This window comes from Vulpes lagopus, chromosome 22, assembly GCF_018345385.1.
Source record: "Vulpes lagopus strain Blue_001 chromosome 22, ASM1834538v1, whole genome shotgun sequence".
Lineage (NCBI taxonomy): Eukaryota > Metazoa > Chordata > Mammalia > Carnivora > Canidae > Vulpes > Vulpes lagopus.
Window position 1 is genome coordinate 11,819,562 of NC_054845.1, and position 14,665 is coordinate 11,834,226.

Consider the following 14,665-nt stretch of genomic DNA (forward strand, 5'->3'; position numbering starts at 1 on the left):
TGGACTTCCCTCCTCGCCCTGTGGGGCTCTCGGAGGCGGCGGGACTGGAGGAGTCGGAGGTTTGGCCGAGCTGTCCGCGCCCGCGGACTGGACGCTGCCTCCCAACCCCCATTTCTTTCCTTCCGCCTCCTCCCATCACCTCCTGACCCGCGCTCCGGAGCCGCCGCTGGCCCCCGCCCCCCGCCCCCGCCGCCGTCGGGCCCGGGTGGTGCGGTCCGCGCCCCGCCTCGGGGCCGTCCGGGGGCCCCACGCGCTGAGGCCCGCTCCTCCCCTCCCGGGGCCGCGCTGTGGGCCTCGGGGAGGCAGGCTGCAGAAGGTGGAGGTTAGGTGCCTGGAGGAGGGTTGACGAGCCCTGGGATGCGCCACCGCCGCGGAGACGCACCTGGACCCCCGGGGCGGGAGCGCCCGGTGTGTGGTCCTTTGCGCAGCCAGGAGCCCCGCTTATTAGGGTGGTTTTTTTTTTTTTCCTTCCTTCCTTTTTTTTTAAATTTATTTTTTATTTTTTTCCTTTTTCTTTTTAAATCCCCCCCCCCCCTTTATGAGCTCTTTTATATTTTATGGTTAGAAGTCGTCCTCCTCTACATTCTCCTACGCTTTTTGATCTCCCCCTCCTCCCCCCTCCAAGTCTTGAAGTTCCCTGGAAGGCCTCTGCCAGACTTGAAATGGTCCGGAGAGTTTACCCTAATTTGAATTTAGTTTCGCTGTGGGAGGATGGATGGAGAGATACCATGTAGATCTCAAAGTCACTTTTTAAGTCGTTCGCCCGCCCCCCCCCCCCCCCCCCAAAAAAAAAGCTGCAAGAAGGGGACTTCAAGAGACAGCATTTTAGAATCAGGCAGAACTGGACTGCAGAATTTGTGGGCAGAGCGGTCTAGTGTGCAGGTGAAGACAAGGAAAGCCTTCTTCCTTCACGTTGCTTAAAGATGCGCTACAGTGAAGTAGGCACCTGGTATTTAAATCAACCAGAGCCTACGCGGAGGTATTTAAACAATTGCAAGCGAAAAGTAATCTTTTATTGGAAAGCAATGATAATGAAAGTGGGACTGTTTTCAGTTCACTCACCTATTTTTTTTTTTTAGAATGCGGGCTCTGGAACCGGAATGCCTCAGCTAGTTATTAACCTCTCCGTGCTACACTTGGGTCACTGCGAGAATTAAATGCCACGTAATAAATATTTAGTTTATCACCATCATTATCATTGAGATGTCAGTTTGACCAGGAACTTTGCCAACGTGAACAAATAAGAGAAAGTAGCCTCGTGGTTCGAGAAATAAAAAACAAAACAAACAAACAAAAAACCCCTCGTTGCTGCAGTCCTACCTAGGAAAGGAAGGACTGGGCTTGCAAATAGAGCCTGTAATCTAAAACGTGGTCATTTAACCACGTGACTCATCGTAATGGTGAGAATCGTGTGCCTTAAATAATTTAGACCACCTGAAGTTTGAAACACTTTCTTAACTGAAGTCTTGCTATTTAATCCATGTTTTCTGACTTGGATAGACAGGAAAGAAATTTGACAGTTTTAAACATTCTCCTTTGATCCTAAGTGATTTTTTTGAGTTTTCAGCTGTAAAATTACCTGAATTAAAATTCATAGAGCCTGAACTAATCTTCAGATAATTAGGTTCTGTTTCAGATAGTTTTGTTTTTTTACTATTGTTAAAATATCACTGGTTAAAAGATCTTTTAAAAATTTATAGTGAGAAGGGTGCCTGACTGGCTCAGTCAGTGGAACATGCAGCTCTTGATCTCCAGGTTGTAAGTTCGAGCTCGATGTTGGGTGTAAAGTTTACTTAAAAATAAAGTCTTAGAAACAGCAACAAAACACACATATGTTTAGTTTAATAAATTTTAGCGATCATTAATTTGACATTTGCCAAAATAACAAAGTACAATACCAGATAGTTATTATCAGTTGATCTTAATTTGAATTGGAAAGTATGACAGTAAGATACAAAACCTAAATATATACTTAATAAGATAAAACTTCAATTTGCAAGGCAGAAATGTTAAATCCACTGAAGTACATTTTTCATTCAAGACCTTCCTTTAATTAAGGAAAATTATAAGTGTTCCAAGCAAACTGAACATCCACTGTGATGGCTTTGGTGTTTTTTTCAGTAGTGACTCATGTCATATTTGGTGTTCCTTCCATGCAGTACTTAGGGTAGTGCTTTTTCTTTGAGAGTTTTTCTTAGAACATTAATTTCACGCTTTTTGTTCTTGATGATTTCCTATATGATTCATTTACTGTGGTCCTCATGAAGACACATTATTACTTGAAAAAATCACAGCTTGGAAAATATGTCTAGTATAGGTTTCTTTTCTTTTTTCTTTTTTTTCTTTTCTTTTCTTTCTTTTTTTTTTTTGCATATAATGCCATGGTATAGTATGATCTGAGGACTATGCATGGGCTTCAGAGTCCTCTATTTGTTTTGGGGTTTTTTCCAACTTAGTTTTGAATCTGAGCTCTAATGCTCTCTGTGATTTTAGGCAAGTTACTTGACAGCTTTGGTTTTCTTATCTATAGAGACTCAAAGATCCAACTCAGTTATTGTGAGGATTAAATGAAATAATCTGTATAGTTTGCAAAGAGGTAAAAAGAGGTATGTATTTACAGGGTAAGAACTGTGTAGAAACAAAGATTATAGGGAAATTTATAGAGAGGGCAAACCTTAGATAAAAGACATGAACATTAGCCTTAAGTTTTCAATGAAAAGTTAACTTATTTTAACTTGTTATTATTTTTATATATTTGCGTACATTTAAATTTTTAATATTGACATAATTTTCCAAACCCATCTTTTACAAAAATAAATTATTCTATCAAATATTTGTGAACTAGGAGTCTTGATTTAATTTTTGACACCACTGATTCACAGTAATTTGGCATACATCGTAGAAGAAAACATTGGGTCATTTACCTACCCTAGAAGATGAGAAAATTTTGATTTTCTAAAGTACTTTTGAGCAACATTTTTTAATAAATAAATTGTAAGATCTGGCACTGATATTGAATATATTTCAAGATCCTTTAAATTTTAGGACACTAAAAGGTACCTAGAATTAGGAGAATCTCTAGGACTAAATTAAAAGTGGCTTCATCTTCCAGTTATCCTGTTTGGGGATTTATTCTCAGGTAATGGGTTTTAACAGATACAGTTTGCCATACAAAAGTTTGTAGAGGAAACAACAAAATAATTGAATCTTAAGACAGGATTACCTCTAAAGTTTTGAACAAATAAAATTTGTTGTTAAAAGCAGTAGGTCAAATATGTACCACAGAGATCTGAGTGACTATGGTCTGAATAGTTTTCTGTCATGCATTCAATATGTATAAACAATAAAAAGTCCTTTTTCCCCATAAAACATGAAACTTCTAATTTAACAGTTTCTAATCTTTGCTGTTGGTATAAGATAAAATCCACTTTTTAAATGTGATGTGAAACATTCTAGAAAGCAATTTGACAGCAAAATATAATGCTTTAATGTGTGTTCTGAACTCCAATCATTAACTGTCTATACATGTAATACTTCTTTTTTTTTTTTTTTTTTTCTGTTTATATAATCCTACTACTGTTTGCTTAAGAACTAACCTTGTCAAATCAATTCCAGGATATTTTGGAGGGTGTAGTTTGGGGAGGGGGACCTTTATTCTTAAGTTTCTATGGTTCCAAAAAAAAAAAAAAAAAGCCCTGTTAGTAAATATTTCATGATAGAAATGCAATTTGCTGGGGAGGTCTTTGTTTCGGTAATAGATAGAGAACATGAGTTGAAACACAACTATAATCCAAATGCTTAATTTTATTTTTTTATAATTTTTTTAAAGATTTATATTTATTTATTTATGATAGACATAGAGAGAGAGAGGCAGAGACACAGGCAGAGGGAGAAGCAGGCCCCATGCCAGGAGCCCGACGCGGGACTCGATCCTGGGACTCCAGGATCACGCCCTGGGCCAAAGGCAGGCGTGAAACCGCTGAGCCACCCAGAGGTCCCCTCAAATGCTTAATTTTAGATAAGGAAACAGACACAGGTTAAGTCACATGCAGTTATTTGTAAATTCAGTCCTAATCTTTTAGTTTTCTTCAACTAACTCAATTTAGGGTTCTACTGTACTGGGCTTGTAATGGCTATTTTATAATAAAACCTGTAAAATCTAATAGTTTTCTTCATATGTAGGAAAAGAAAATACATTGAATACCTTCTCATTACAGAAAAAAAATGCTGCTGTGAAGATGTAATTATAGCTGTCAAACAGATGAAGCCACAACTATCATGATTTAGTGCTCCCAAAAGGAGGAACTTCAGTGGACAAGAGAGGGCATTTCTGAGAATAGTAGAATGCCTGAGGCCTGAATTTAAACTTGAACTACTATCTGAAGGTAATACTTTTATTTTTAACTAATTGAAAGTAACAGGCTTATAAAAGTTAACTATTATCTATTATCTATTAATGAAAAATGAAATTATACTTGGTATACAGGTACTTCGTTCTGTTTGTGCTTACCAGTTGGAAGAAAGCATTTTATACCTAGCTACTTAATATCTTCTTTCTTAAAAATTTCACTTTGACATAGTTAATTGAAAGTTACGGATTATAATTTCTATCTAGCTTATTCTGACATTGAGATTAGACGGGAAAATTGGATATTTTAAGTTATCCTGCAGTTGTCAGGATTGTAAAGTCTTAACGCATTTTGATGGGGAAATCAAGGGAGGAAGTAGTATTACTTTTCTTTTCGCTTCATTCAAATTAAAAAAAAAAATTTTTGGAAAGGATGTCTGTAACATAGAAATATACTTTCAACTTCCAATTCAACAATGGGCTAGTCAATAGATAGTGAAACTCCTTTTTCCATAAAGAAACGACTTTAAGTAGCATTTTCCCAGTAAACACAAAAAACTTCTTTAACTTGTATAGACCTACATACTGAAAAGGAAATTTTGAGTTTTCAGTTTCAAAATACAGTGGAAAAATATCTTTGAGTGGCAAAATTCCAGTTTGAACAAAGTCCTGAAGTAGGTGGTTTATGTTTGGCAGTGTTCTGTTAACAACATCCCCACCACCTTTGCTGCCGCAGTTCCTTAGGGCATTTATTCTGTCCTCTTCATTGCAGCAGAGCTCAGACCTCTGCTGAAGCCCTTTTAAATGTTGTAAACTTCAAGTGTACTTGCTTTCTCACCTTTAAATTAAGCTTTCCAGGGTAGCTATTCTGAACTCATCTTAAATGAAGGGAGCTATATAAATTCACACAAATTTGGTAATGACTGATACTCTGTCTAGATTTTCTTTCTTTTTTTTTTTTTTTAAGATTTTATTTATTTATTTGAGAGAGTGAGAAAGAGCATGAGCCAGGGGAGAGACAGAATCCCCGCTGAGTGTGGAGCCCAATGTGGGGCTCACTGTGGGGCTCCATGGGGGGCTCCATCTTAGGACTGCAGGATCATGACTTGAGCTGAAGGCAGACACTTAACCGACTGCACCACCCAGATAACCTGAGTTTTTTCTTTTAAGAGAAAATCCTAATAAATCTTTGCCTTTTAGACAACTGTGGCTCAACTTTGAGGCTTTCCCTGGGATTATGCATGCTGCATGTATTTTTGAGGCACACAAGATAAAAAATAAGTAGAGAAATTTTTCTCTATAATGTATAAAATAAACGATTGTCATTACCTGCCCACCCCCCACGCCCCCCAAAAAGAGAAAATCCTTGTTAACTCCAATGAAAATTTCAGCTAGGGTAAGAGAAAGTAAATAAAATGAAAAAATAAAAAATAAAAAAGTAGGCCAGTAGGGATAATTTGTAATAGGATCAGGACAGCTATTAGGAGATTGGTAGTGGGTTTTTTTTTTTTTTTTTTTTTTTTTTGGTAGTGGGTTTTTAGAATTCTTTCTCCTAAGCTGTTTGCACTTTTCACTACTCCTTCCCAAGTCCCACTTTTGAATCTGTTTGCAGAATGTTTTCTCAGTTACTGCAGCGCCTACAAGATTAGAACTCTAGCTTTTTCAAGGGATTAGAGATGTTTAGATTGTTTGCAGGAGTGCTTTGAGGACGGCCTCTAGCTGAATTTCAATTAGGAAAAGTTGAGACCAAAATTAACAAAGAATTGTCATGATCTCAGGGTTGTGAGATCCAGCAGGTGGTGTGCTCCACGTTCAGCAGGAAGTCTGTTTCTCCCTCTCCCTCTCCATATGCCCCAACCCCTGCTCCCACCCACTTTTTCTCTCAAATAAGCAAATAAAAAGAAAAACTTTTAGGAGCGCCCAGGTTGCTCAGTTGGTTGGGGTCTGCCTTTGGCTTGGGTCATGATCCTGGAGTCCTGGAATGGAGCCTGCTTCTCCCTCTCCCCCTGCTGCTACCCCTGCTTGTTCTCTCTTGTGTGCTCTCTCTCTAAAATAGATGGAATCTTCAAAAACAAAATAAAACCCAAGTGCTTTACCATAGCGCTCAATAATTGATAACCTTATAACCTTGAGCAGTAAGCCTCAATTTCCTTTTTTGTTAAAATGGTGGTAATAAGTTCTACATCACAGAATATAGAGTGATTATTAATAATTCTATATAGTAATTAGTATAATAAGCATTAAATTATATAGCTATGAAAAATTAATAATCTTCATCTATTTTTTCATAATGTGCTTATATTTAAAACTCAAAGAGCTCTCAAAAATATTCTGTTGGGTTTTTTGTTGTTTTTAGAGATTTATTTATTTTAGAGTGTGAGGTAAGGGATATGCGCAGAGTGGAGCAGAGGGAGAGAGAGTTCTAAGCACATACCACACTAAGCATGGAGCCAGACATGGGACTTGATCTCACAACCCTGAGAACATGACCTGAGCCAAACCAAGAGTTGGAGGCTTAACCAACTGTCTTATTCAGGTGCATCTCAAAAATATTTCTTAATCTTGATGTCATTATGTTTAGATAGTGAATATTTCAATATATTTAATTTACTTTTAAAAATTGAATTGTATTCCTTTTTTTTTGTTTGTTTGTTTTTTTGAATTGTATTCCTGACAGCAATTATTTTAGTTTTTTTTTTTTTTAAGATTTATTTATTTATTTATTCAGAGAGAGAGAGGCAGAGACACAGGCAGAGGGAGAAGCAGGCTCTGTGCAGGGAGCCTGACGTGGGACTTGATCCCGGGTCTCTAGGATCACACCCCGGGCTGCAGGCGGCACTAAACCGCTGTGTCACCAGGGCACCACCCAATTATTTTAGTTTTAATTCATCCCTCAATAGGACTTTATTTTCAGTTGAGTCTAACTCTGTAAGAAGTTTCTTTTTGAGTGGTGTTCTTTATTTTCCTACTCCGTATGTTGGGACATTTACAGGAAAATCAGTAGATTTACAGAAAAATTGAGAAGGGGCACCTGGGTGGCACAGTCAGTTAAGCATCCAGCTCTTGGTTTTGGCTTGTGTTGTGGTCTCAGAGTGGTGGGATCAAGCCCTGCCTTGGGCTCTGTGCTCAGCGTGGAGTCTGCTTGGGATTCTCTTTCCCTCTCCCACTTGTGCGCTCTCTCTTTTTCTAAAATAAATAATAATTTAAAAAGATAGAAAGAAAGAGAAGAAAGAAAGGTCAAGCAGGGAATACAAAGATATCTGTATCCACCCCCCCACATACCCTGTCCTTCTTCTATCTGCTAACACACAGTTTATTAACGTTTTGCATTACTGTGGTACATTTTTTAGATTTAATTTTTATTTATTAAATAAGCTCTATGCCCATCCTGGGTCTAGAACTCATAAACCCAAGACCAAGAATTGCATGCTCCACTGACTGAGCCAGCCAGGTTCCTCTAGTGTGGTATATTTCTTAAAGTTAACCAATATTGATACATTATTTTGAACAAAAATCTACAGTTTGCATTAAGGTTCACTATTCTGTAATTTTATGGATTTTGACAAAACCTGTGTCAAATGTCATGTATCCACCATTACAGTATCAGAAAGCATTGTTTTATCACAATAAAAATCTTTCAACCTCTAGCAACTGTTGATATTGTGTCTGTAGTTTTGCCTTTTGAAGAATGTCATATATTTGAAATCATATAATATATAGCCTTTTCAGAGTGACTTCTTTCAGTTATCAATATGCATTTAAGGTTTTCCATGTGTTTTTGTGGCTTTAATAGCCTTTTTTCTTCAATTGAGGTATGTATGACATAGCAGTTTCAAGTGTACAACATAATGATTTGACAATTATAAATATTGTTAAATGCTTATTGTGATAAGTGTAGATATCATCTATTATCATATAAATTTATTATAATGCTGGTGACTATATATATTCTGTGTGCTGTACTTTTTGTGCCTTTTATTGTTATCATTATTTGAGAGAGATTGAGCAGGGAGGAAGTGCAGAGAGAGAGGGTGGGAATCTTTTTTTTTTTTAAGAATTTATTAAATAATTTATTAATGAGAGACACAGAGAGAGAAACAGGGACATAGGGAGAGGGAGAAGCAGGCTCCCTGCAGGGAGCAGGATACGGAACTTGATCCCTGGACCCTGGGATCATGCCCCAGGCTGAAGGTAGCCACTCAACCACTGAGCCACCCAGGTGTCCTGGAATCTTTTTTTTTTTTTAAGATTTATTATTTTATATAGAGAGAGACAGCATAGGAAAAGGGGCAGAGGAAGAGGGAGAGAAAGAATCTCAAATAGACTCCCTGCTGATCAAGGAACCTGACTCCAGGCTCCATCTCACAACCCTGAGATTGTGACCTGAGCTGAAACCAACAGTTGGACACTTAACCAACTGAGCCACCCAGGTACCACATGACTTACTTATTTTATAACTGGTAGTTTTTAATTTTGATGAAGTCTAGTTTGTAGTCCTATTTTCATGCTTTTTGTGTCATGTTTAAGATATTTTTGCCAAACCCACAGTCACAAAGATTTTTTTCCTATGTTTTCTTCTAGACCTTTTATAGTTTTACAGGTCATGATCTGTTTCAAGTTAGTTTTTTTATATGGTTTGAGATAGGGTTATTTATTGTTTTGCATATAGCTATTGTTTCACCTCCATTTGTTGAAAAGACCATCCCTTCTCTCTTAATTGCCTTGGCACTTTTATCAAAAAGCAGTTGACTTGGGGCGCCTGAGTGGCTCAGTCAGTTGAGTGTCTGACTTTTGGTTTCAGCTCAGGTCATGATCTCAGGGTCACAGGATCATGCATCATTGGACTCTGTGCTCAGCAGGGGGTCTACTTGAGATTCTCTCTCTCTCTCTCCCCCTCTGTCCCTTTGCCCTGCTTGCTCTCTTTCACTCTGTCTTTCAAATAAATAAATCTTAAAAGAATAGCAGTTGACTATATATGTGAAGGTCTGTTTCTGGATTCTCTTCTGTTCCATTGATCTATTTGTCTGTCTTAACACTAATAGCATACTATCTTGATTATTCTAACTTCATAACAAGTCTCAAAACCAAGTAGTGTAAGAATTCCAATTGTTTGTTCTTTTCAAAAGTTGTTTTGGCTATTTTAACCTTTGAACTTTTTTTTTTTAAGAGAGGGAGAGGCGGGGGAAGGATAGGGTGAGGGGAAGAGAGAATCCCAAGCAGGCTTCATGCCGGGTGCAGAGCCCAGTCCCTGGGCTCAGTCTCACAATTCTGAGATTATGACCTGAGCTGAAATCAATGTTGGACACTTAACTGAGTGAGTCACCGAGGCACTCCAACCTTTGAATTTCCATATGAGTTTTAGAATCAGTTTGTGAGGTGTTTTTTTTTTTTTAATTTTAAAGATTTTATTTATTTATTTGAGAGAGAAAGAGAATGAGCAGGGGAAGAGGAAGCGGGACAAGCTGACTCCCAGCTGAGCAGGGAGCCCAACATGGAGCTTGATCCCAGGACCCTGAGATCATGACCTGAGCCAAAGGCTCAGCTTGTGCGTTAAAAAAAAAAAAGTATGCAATTGATTATAGATATCAATTCAGTATCTTAACAATATTGAGTCAACTATTCTATAAACACAGTATGTATTTTTCATTGTCTTAGGTCTTCTTTAATTTCTCCTATCTAGGTTTTACGGACTTCAGTGCATAGATCTTGCATATATTTTATCTGAAAATTTTTCATAATTTTTATGCCATTGTACTGTTTTAGGCAATTGGTATCATACTGTTTATACAAAATTGTACTCTAAATTTAGTCCCCATGTCGGGTGTACTTAAAGCCATTGATGTCTTACATTTAATGAGATGTGTTATTTTTATTATTTATTGCTGGATTTTGTTCACGGAGAATTTATTTAGGATTTTAGGATTCATATGTTTATGATTGTTTTATTTTTTTTATTTTTTTAAAGATTTTATTTATTCATTCATGAGAGAAACAGAGAGAGAGAGAGAGAGAGAGGCAGAGACACAGGCAGAGGGAGAAGCAGGCTCCATGCAGGGAGCCCAACATTGGACTCGATCCCAGGACCCCGGGGTCATGCCCTGGGCTGAAGGCGGCACTAAGCCACTGAGCTACCGGGGCTGCCCTTTATGATTGTTTTAAAACAGATTTTATTTCTCTTCATATATGGTGAGGTCAATGAATCAGGAGATGATTGCCACTGAAAAGATAGTTTATTACTCACAGTTCCTAAGAGGAGGGAAGGCGTGCCACATAGGGCCACACAAGAGAAAACCCAGGTCAGTAGCAGGCACAGAGAGAAGAGGATATCAAATCCTGGACATCATAACATATAATTTCATCTATAATATCATTCACATACCTAAAAAAGCAATTTTTAATAAATATCTAGTCCATATTTACATTTTCCTGATTGCCCTACTCACATAACACGCACACATTTATATATGTATATGTTTTTTCTTTTTGGTAGGAAATTTAAAGAACAGGTGAAATTCATATAACTTAAAATTAATCATTTTTAGATGAACAGTTTAGTGACATTTTCTACATTCGCAGTGTTGTATAAATATTACCTCTATCTAGTTCTAAAATATTTCCATTTACCCCAAAAGAAAATCTTATACTCAATAGGTAATTTTTTCCTGTTCTCGCCTTCCCCAGGCCTTTAGCATCTACCAACCTGCGCTCTGCCTATATGAATTTATCCATTCTGGATATTTTATATAAATGGAACCATGTGATGTGTGACAATTTGTGTCTGGCTTCTATCAGTATGTTTTTGAGATTTATCTATGTTCTGGCATCTATCAGTACTTCTTTTTTTAAAGATTTTATTTATTTATTCATGAGAGAGAGAGAGAGAGAGAGACATAGGCAGAGGGAGAAGCAGGCTCCATGCAGGGAGACCGGCATGGGCATGGGACTCGATCCCAGGTCTCCAGGATCACGGCCTGGGCTGAAGGTGGCGCTAAACTGCTGAGCCACCCGGGCTGCCCTCTATCAGTACTTCATGCCTTTCTGTGGCTGAATACTATACCATTATATGGATGTAACACATTTTGTTTATCTGTTTATCAGTTGATGAACATTAGGGTTGTTTCTACTTTTGATTCTTGTGAATACTGCTGCTGTGAAAATTTATGTACAAGTGTATATTTGACGCTGGTTTTCAGTTCTTTCGGGTGTATACCTAGAGAGGAATTGCTGTCATATGGTAATACTATGTTTAACTTCTTAAGGAACTGTGAAACTTTTTCATAGCACCTGCACCATTTTACATACTCATCAGCAATGCATGAGGATTCCATTTGCTCCATATCCTCATCATTGTTATTTTCTTTAAAACATTTTTTTAAAGTAGGCTCCACATCCAATGTGGAGCTCAACACAGGGCTTGACCTCATGACTCTGAGATCAGGAGTCAGACGGTCAACCAACTGAGCCACTCAGACATCTCTTGTTGTTTTCTTTTTTAAAAAGTATTATCATCCTAGTAGCTGTCAACTGGTATTTCATTATTGCGTTGATTTACATAATTCTGATGACTATGACTTTAAACATCTTTTTAATATGCATGTTGACCATTTATGTCTTCTTTGGAGAAATATCTATTAAACTCCTTTGTACATTTTTTTAAAAATTTATTTATGATAGTCACAGAGAGAGAGAGAGAGGCAGAGACACAGGCAGAGGGAGAAGCAGGCTCCACGCACTGGGAGCCCGACGTGGGATTTGATCCTGGGTCTCCAGGATCGCGCCCTGGGCCAAAGGCAGGCGCCAAACCGCTGCGCCACCCAGGGATCCCTCCTTTGTACATTTTTAAATAGGGATGTTATGGGTTGTTTTATTTGAGTTGTAGGTGTTCTTTCTATGTTATTTTTACTGATTTATTTATTTATTTTGAAGAGAGAGAGAGAGAGAGAGAGAGAGAGCTCAGTGAGGAAGGGCAAAGGGGCAGGAGAGAAGGAATCCCAAGCAGATGCCCGATTAAGTGTGGAGCCTGATGTGGGGCTATATCTTAGAACCCCAAGATCATGACCTGAGCTGAAATCAAGAATCACACCTTAACTGACTAGTCCAGGTACCCTCCCCTTTGTATATTCTTTATATATTCTAGACCTAATCAGATATTTGATTTACAAAAATTTCTCCTGTCTGTGGATTGTCTTTTTGTTCTTGTCATGATATTCTTTGCACAAAATTTTTTATTTTGATAATGTCCAATTTATAATTTTTCATTTTAATTCTAGTTTCTTTGTGTTCTAGCTATGGAACCATTGCCAAATCCAAGGCCATTAAGATTTACCCTTATATTTTCTCCTAAGAATTTTATGGTGTTTTACATTTAGGTTATTGACCTATTTTGGGTTGGGAATTTCTTTTTATATACTATGAGGTAAGGGTTCATCTTCATTATTTTGTATGTGAATATTCAGTTGTCCTGGCACCAATTGTTGAAGAAAACTGTTCATTTTCATTAGATGCCTTTGGCACCCTTGTTAAAAATTATTTGACCATAGATGTTTAGAGTTTCTTTCTGGACTCTCAGTCCTACTCCATTGATCTATGTGTCGATCCTTAAGTCAGTACTACATTCTTTTGAGAATTGTAGCTTTATAGTAAGTTTTGAAATTGCAAAGAATAAATCCTCCAACTTTGTTCTTTTTCAAGATTGTTTTGGCTATTCAGGTTCCTTGGAATTTTATGTGAATTTGACTTTTCCATGACTGAAAAAAGGCTGTTGAGATTTTGATATGGATTGCATTAAATCTCTTGATTGCTTTGGGTAGTATTACCATGTTCATGTCTTCCAATTCCAGGAGCATAGTATATCTTTTCATTTGTTTAGATTTTATTTAATTTTTTCAGCAACATTTTATAATTTTAATGTACAAGGCTTATACTTCCTTTCTTAAATTTATTCATCACTATTTTATTCTTTTTTTTTTTTCAAAAAGATCTTATTTATTTATTCATAGAGATGCAGAGAGAGAGAGAGAGAGGCAGAGACACAGGCAGAGGGAGAAGCAAGCTCCATGCAGAGAGCCCGACATGGGACTCGATCCAGGGTCTCCAGGATCACGCCCTGGGCTGCAGGCAGCGCTAAACCGCTGTGCCACTGGGGCTGCCCCACTATTTTATTCTTGTTGATACAACTGTAAATGAATCATTTTCTTAATTTCATTTTTGATTGTTTATTGCTAGTATAGAGAAATCAACTGAGTTTTGCATATTGATCTTATATCCTATAACTTTGTTGAATTTATTAACTCTGATAGTATTTTGGGGGCTTCTTTGGGCTTTTCTATATATAAGACCATATATGAATAGGGATAGTTGTACTTTTGTTCTTAGTATTTTCTCATAATCCTTTTAGTTTCTGTAAAATTTTTTAGTCATGTCCACACTTTGATTTCGGATTTTAGTTATTTGTGTCTTTCTTCTTTTTTTGTCAGTCTAGATAAAGTTGTTTTTTTAGATAAACGTTTTTCAATTTTGTTAATCTTTTTGAAGAACCAAGCTTTGCACAGGGACAGTATCATAGCCAATAAGGTTTATTCGAGGCACGATTATTGCTAATTGAAAACTTTTTGAAGAGTCAACTTTTAGATTAATTAATTCTTCTGTTTTTCTATTCCGATTTTGCTTATCTGTTCTCTAATCTATATTATTTTCTTCCTTCTGCTAGATTTCAGGTTAGTGAGCTCTTATTTGTTTTTGAGGAATAAAGTCAGGTTGTTTTGAGATTTTTTTTTTTATATAGGCATTTTTACTCTAAATTTCCCTCTGAGCAGTTTTGATATACTGTGTTTATCTGCCATCATCCCCTCCTGAGTTACATGTATTTTATTTAGTTCTTCGGTATTTTACTTCTATTCTTAAAACACACATACACAAAATTATAATAGCATTATCGTTTATACAGATGGTGTTTCTTTAGATTTTTTTTTCTTTCTTCTTCTTTCTTTTTTTTTAAGATTTTAGTTATTTATTCATGATAGACACAGAGAGATAGAGACACAGGTAGAGAGAAGCAGGCTCCCTGCAGAGAGCCGAATGCAGAACTTGATCTAGGACTCTGAGATCAGACCTGAGCCAAAGGCAGATGCTCAACCGCTAAGCCACACAGGCATCCCTATTTAGATTTTTCATAGAGCTTTTAATTTACTAGCTTACCATTTTTCTAGCATTCAGGGCTTCCTTCTGGTATCATTTTTATTTTCTGTAATAGAGTTTTCCTTCATGCAGGATCTATTCATTGTAAACTCTATTTTTTAAAATCTTTTTTTTTTTATA

The 14,665-nt window shown here is 37.1% G+C and overlaps 1 protein-coding gene and 1 pseudogene across 17 annotated transcripts in view; both read left to right on the forward strand.

The window, feature by feature from the left end:
- CARF (calcium responsive transcription factor) overlaps positions 1–14,665 on the forward strand; it is a 96,294-nt gene that overhangs the window by 149 nt on the left and 81,480 nt on the right. For 13 of the 17 annotated variants that reach the window (XR_005985015.1, XR_005985016.1, XR_005985012.1 and 10 more), the window contains exons 1-2: positions 601–979; positions 4,218–4,385. The gene's annotated coding sequence lies outside the window, so the exon portion shown is untranslated. Of the gene's footprint in view, positions 1–159; positions 450–600; positions 980–4,217; positions 4,386–14,665 lie in introns of those variants that run through there. The other 4 variants (XM_041737224.1, XM_041737227.1, XM_041737226.1 and 1 more) reach the window with 4 other exon arrangements.
- Positions 13,888–13,989, forward strand: LOC121480843 (annotated as a pseudogene).